Raw genomic sequence first — 6,000 nt, forward strand, 5'->3', positions numbered from 1 at the left:
AAAGCAGTGGGGCGACGCTCCTCCGCCCTAGAGGAGGAGCCGCCCCTGTACATTTCATGACCTATAGGTATATATTTCGTTATGTATAGTTCTTTCACATTCAATAGAAGCCATTCCCTCATATATTAATTAACCTTCTTTCTGAACAAAATGTTTCTGTTTGCTAGACTTCCATTTTATCCTGAGGGCTGCTCCAAAGATGTCAACCAAGGCCTTGGTTCCGCCAGCAGGCAAATCCATGAGGACTAGGAGTAAGTCTCCCCTTACTCAGTTTGCAGAGCACGTCGTGGCCCGCGGATTTGTCCTTCGCAAGCCTTAGGCCAGCTTCATTGGGTTGTTTCCTGGGGTAGAACTATTTTGGAATTTCAGGCTCTTTGGGTGGATTCATTGCTCATGCCAAGATTTCCCCCCTACATTTTATAGGTTAGAGGGATATGAACTCCCTCAAGAATTATTCATGTATCACACCTTTTGGATATATAGGAACAATAAAGTCTCGTTGGGACAGAAAATTCCCTTGCATGGTTATAGGCAACTAGCCCTGCCCTGAGTGCCTCAACTGCGGTGATATCTGGATCCTTGGTAACAATTTGTGGTCATAGGCGAACACAGATCATGCATGTGTGCCATGACGTACACTAATCTCATGGATTGCTGACTTGTTAGACCAGAAGGGTCGCACAATGCACTCCCCTCATAGTGATGAAGGGCTACTGCCCATACTGAGATTAAGTAGCACAGTGGAGAGGTGTGGTGCCAGGACAGCTTACCTCGGAGCACAGGGTTCACGGTTCAATCCCCGGCTCTGGCGGCAGCTCAGCTCAGCTCCATGTGACTCTGGGCAATAGCTTTCTTAATTTCCATGACGGCCTTGAGACCCGTAAGGGTGAGTAGTTCGCGCTTTACAAATACGGATTTTACTGTGGTGTCAGCATACCGTTTTGTGATGAGTAATAAGTAACATGAGCCTAAAACTTAGTTACCCCCTATGTCAGAACGATACAGTCACATGCGTACTTCACAACCAGCACTCAATCACCTCAAAAAATATTAATCAGCTCCACAACACTACAGCAAAAATATAGATTTTAATGTTATTTTTCTTAAAAATATATTACATTATGTATATACTCATTTGAGTGATCATCACAGTACATATATCAGTGGATATAAAAACAAAATAAAAGCAAGTTATCACAATGATAATAAAAACCCTCTTGTAATCTTCACAGTACAGAGCAACACTCATCAAAATGACATATACCCAAGTATACAATCATGACAATAACAAACAGGGAGAAAAACAAAACAGCCACAATTATCCATATTGCAAAAAACTGATCTGGTCAATGTGGGATATCAAAATACTTCATGTGGGGTTCATATCACCATCCGCCAAGTCCCCAGTCTTCACAGATTCAGTTTTGTGAATTACGTTGACGCATTTCAGTGGACAGGACTTGTAGGTCCCCACCTTCCTCAGGACAAACAAAACGAATCTCCGACATATGTGACTTAAAAACAACTTCTGTACAAACTACCGCCCAAAGGTTTCAATGTGGACACCTCTTCGGTAGTCCCGAACCACCTTAAAGCTTTCAATGTCCAAGGGGAACTTTCCTCATTGAGACCCAGCACTCTTCTCGGATAGCAACACATAAAAAATAACCCACGGCCGTTCACCACTAGTTTGTACACTTCACACTGTCGGGCATTCACCTCTGTAGGGAAAAATTCATTCTTTCTGGAGTTGTCGTCTGGCTCCAATCCCGATTCTCCAATGTAAAAACTCTCAGGGGCACAGGCTCTCATCTATGTTGCAGGGTGGTATGGATTATTATAATTTCACCTCTGTCAAAAAATCGCCTTTAGCCTCCTTGCGCCTGTGATTGTGTCTATCTCACACAGCGTTTCCCCTTGCGCAAACCACCCCGCAAGCAAAAATCGTTCTGGCGTAGGGGAAACTACGTTTTAGGCTTGTCTTTGAGCCCAGCCGCTGGCTATCACTCTCTTTACACTGCTAATCAGTAGCATGGCCAGGCTCATTTACCTGCATCATGGGAGTCGGGTCTCCTAGCCCACTCGATTGAAGTTCCTTTGCTGTGTGTGCTTAGCTCACCCTTGGCCTACATTAGGATAGATGAAGTGCAGGAAAAGAGTGTGAGTTACATGTAGGATGACCAGGCATCCTGGATTTGCCAGGATGGTTCCCGTTTTTCACCAGCTGTCCCGGCAGATTTCAAGAAATTTAGCTCATGTCCCGGTTTTTAATGAGGGATGACTAAAAATGGTGCTTTTTTATGTTTTACAAAGCAGGGCTAGTTAGCAGTTGTTTCAAGAAAGCAATTTCATTAACAGACAAGCTACTAGGCCTAAAATTGCATTTTATGTATGGTCTTACTGCCTGTTCTGTAATTTTCTGCTGATGAGCGCTGTCATTCTGTGCACTGGCTTGAAGTAACATTGTAGCCCTTCTTCTATTTTTGTGAAATGTCACAGTTTTTGGCTTTAAAATTCTGGTCACCCTACTTACATGGTGCGCGATTATGTAGGTGTGCCCTTGGTAGCAGTACATGGAAACCTGTGTGTGTGTCTTTACAAGGTGTGCTGTTATATATGTGTGTAAAAATCAGAGAGTTACCACCATTTTAAAGCCAAAAGGGACTGGGTAGAAAGACCAACAAAAAAACACATTTCCCCTTTGTGCTCTCATTCCTCAACCACCAATCATCAAGTCACTCAGAATGCACTGAACCAATTTCCTTCTTTATGTTAATTGATTAAACCATTCATTTTAGCTGTCTCCTTTATAATAAATGTGTATTTATTGCAATAATTAAAATACATATTATTGTATCCACGGTGTACAAATGAATAAACAAACAGAACAGCACAATAAAATCTAAAATCTAAGAATAATCATGTTCATGTTCAAAATCTAGACAGTACAAAAAATAATTTTCTCTGTGCAGCAATTTACAATATACATTTATAATTCTCACCCAGGAGAATCAGGAACACTTGTCTGAAGCCTGGAGCTTATGCCTGACCCAAGATCAGGGAAGCCTCTGAAGAGGAGATTGCATGGAGGGAACAAGGTCCAGGAGGATCCTGCTGAGTGGATCCCGGGAGCAGAGTGTGAGGTTTTGGTCCATAGGGACAGCTGCACTGATCAGGCTGTCCAGCCGTGTGTGTTGCCTTGATCCCTGTATACTGCAGGGGGAGGGGATGGGATGAAGGATAAGGGTCATTGGTGCCACACTGTGAAAAGAGAAGGGCCATCTTGTTGTGCAGCACCTTGACTTGTAGAGGGTTGTCGACTATTTGTACTGCTTGGGACCCCCCCAATGCCAGGTGGGGGCAACAAACAAGACTGTGGGCCGTCACCCTGGTGCATCGCAGTGACAAGAGAAGAGCCATCGCCAAATGTAGCGATGTGACCTGAAGGGGCCGTTGCCCTGTGTGCTGCTGTTCACAACCTCCAGAATGCCAGCAGGAAAAGGTACCGCAGTGGAGTGAAAGGGCCGTCATCTTGAAGGAGCGTGAAGCCACGAAAGAGGAGTGGGCCGTAAACCACGGAAAAAGCGAAACGCTTCAACCACCTGAATCCAGAAACACCCAAAACCTGCCCACGGATTCAGGAAGACTTAGCATGTAACCAGAAGAGTGTCATATTCCTACCACCATGACTGCAGCATCCAGACTTATGCTCAGTGCTGGGTTGCAGACATGCACTGGGACATACCTCGCTGGCACTCCAGAGAGAGCAGGTAAGACGGAATACTGGCCCACCCAGCCTCGGGAAGAACTTGCTCTGGCTTACACACTATGGCATGGGACACTTTGACTTTCACCAATCCTTATAGAACTTCAAAGACTTGAACTCACTAGTGGGAACTCATGTTGTTATTCTCCAGTCACCTCATGTGACTGGGGAATAACGACTGAGTTTAGACGAGGAAATAGGTCTTGTGAAGCTGACCTAGGGGATCCTAGTGGGACTGCCTTGAGAAGACTATGTGTATTATTTGTGGTGTGCTTTTTTATACTTTGTGTTCATGTATAAATTCTAGCTTTTATATAATAGCAAGCATTTGACTGGGCAATCATTTATTGGGTTTAATGGATGCATTTTGAGCCTACATTTGGATTCCCTCAAGAAGCCTTGGACTTCACGATCTGCATTGCAGCTTCAACAACCAAAACCCTGAACCAGTACCTAAGTTGTACGGGTGGCATTCATTTTTGAGGACCAGGGACTTATTTTCCATTTTTAGACTTTGACCCAGAACAGAAGAGACAAAGGCAGAAAAGGAAGAAGAAAAATGGAAAATAATGAAAGAGGTAGTAAGCGAGGATGATAAAGAACCTGTGCATGGTGATAGAAAAAGCAGCATTAGGTGGAATGAAGGCTAGGTACCCTTGGTATGGCATCACCCTGACATTTGGCAACATCGGCAATTGGGTTCTAAGAAAAAAGCTGGGCCTCTGTGCCTATTTATTTTTAAAGATTAAACTTTGCTCTGACCAATTTTACCTACCAAAACGAGGCTCAATAACTACTCTGAAAATAAAAGAATATATTTTACAACTTCAATGACCATAATTCAGATCAACTCCCGCACATATTGGAGGGTACAGTCATCTCATATCTGCAAACTTTCTTAGATGCACACAATTGAATTTAAAATCACAATGGAACTGTTACCAGTTGTTTCAAAGCGTCTCACTCGCAGACCATTGGCGGGCACCTTATGGTACTCATTCCAAGCTTATATAACTACGATTGCCCCAGGAAAGACCTGGGGGAGGGAACTAGAGGCAAGGGGTATGAGGAGCAGGCAGCCTCCAACATATAATGTTTAACACAAATGGGCCGCTCCTAGGTAGGGGACAGAGGTGCTATAGTGTAAGTGTAGGCATCTTACTAAAAGTGAAAGACTGGTCTCACACACAGCCTGGTGCTATGCTTCATCATTGACGAGTCCTCGCCCTCTAAAAACTGGGTTTGATAGAGGGCAGGCATACACCTGATGACAGGGATGCACTTCTAAACTAAGTTATGTTATGTTAGGGGTTTTTTATAAAGCGCATGGCTGCCCCAGCAACAGGGCATAAGTGGGGACCCTAAGAAAAGAAAAGTGAGATTTAAAGGCCATTATAGATGTCAAATCAATTTTTAATTTAGCAGGCATCTATACGGTCATTAACTTCATAGATCGGTGTGCTGGGGATTCTATTATCCCCCCCACCGTGGTGAATGTGGTCGACATGTTTCTGCCAGTTGGCCCAGAAGGGTCCATGGCATTCATCAGGACCTAGAAGGAAAAATGGCGGGCTCCGCTCTTACCAGACTTTGGTGAGAGAGTTCCACTGCGGGGGTGACCTGTGTCACTCTCCACTTTAATGCGGCTTGTATGGTTTAAGCCTACAAAACAAAAATATACGTTTAGAAAGAAAGCACAAAGCTTAAAAAATACTCAAAAACTTCAGCCACATGCACAGGCAAATAATGTGAGTGGATTATGTGCACAAAACGTAGCAGTCATCTGTGCACTTAAACTTTTGGTGGCACTTGTCCACATTTTTTACCCTAATGGAGGTGCTGGATTACCCCATAGGAGGGTGAGGGAGGAAGACCCCTGTAGTCACACGCAGAATATAATGGAAAACAGGTAGAGGTAACCGTTATTCAGGAGAACGTTACTTAAACTGCATGCATAACCATGACACTCCATGAGTTAATGAGTTTAATAGTTTGTAGTGTGAGAGCTAGAGAATAAACCCTCTGTATCACACAAAACATTCATTCACACAAGCAATCCTACCATCACTCGCTTACTGCGTCAAGGTGCGTCTTCCGCTTCTGCACCTAGATGTATGCTCATCGCCTCCTTGCCGGTAAATGGGAAGCGCGAGTGAGTGCTATTTGTAGTGTTGGTGGAACGCAGCTGGCGTTAATTGAAAGTTAATTGAGCGAAATTGATTACCAAATCGGGA

General features: G+C 43.9%; 1 long non-coding RNA gene across 1 annotated transcript in view; it reads right to left on the minus strand.

Annotated features, from left to right (window-relative positions):
- The window catches only part of LOC146857186 (uncharacterized), a 129,231-nt gene extending 123,809 nt beyond the window's left edge, over positions 1 to 5,422 (minus strand). Inside the window, exon 1 of the long non-coding RNA XR_014979548.1 lies at positions 5,351 to 5,422. This is a non-coding gene — a long non-coding RNA (uncharacterized LOC146857186). The remainder of the gene's footprint in view (positions 1 to 5,350) is intronic.
- Between the last annotated feature and the right edge of the window lie 578 nt (positions 5,423 to 6,000).

The sequence above is a fragment of the Triturus cristatus genome, chromosome 3_2 (assembly GCF_964204655.1).
Source record: "Triturus cristatus chromosome 3_2, aTriCri1.1, whole genome shotgun sequence".
Classification (NCBI taxonomy): Eukaryota; Metazoa; Chordata; class Amphibia; order Caudata; family Salamandridae; genus Triturus; species Triturus cristatus.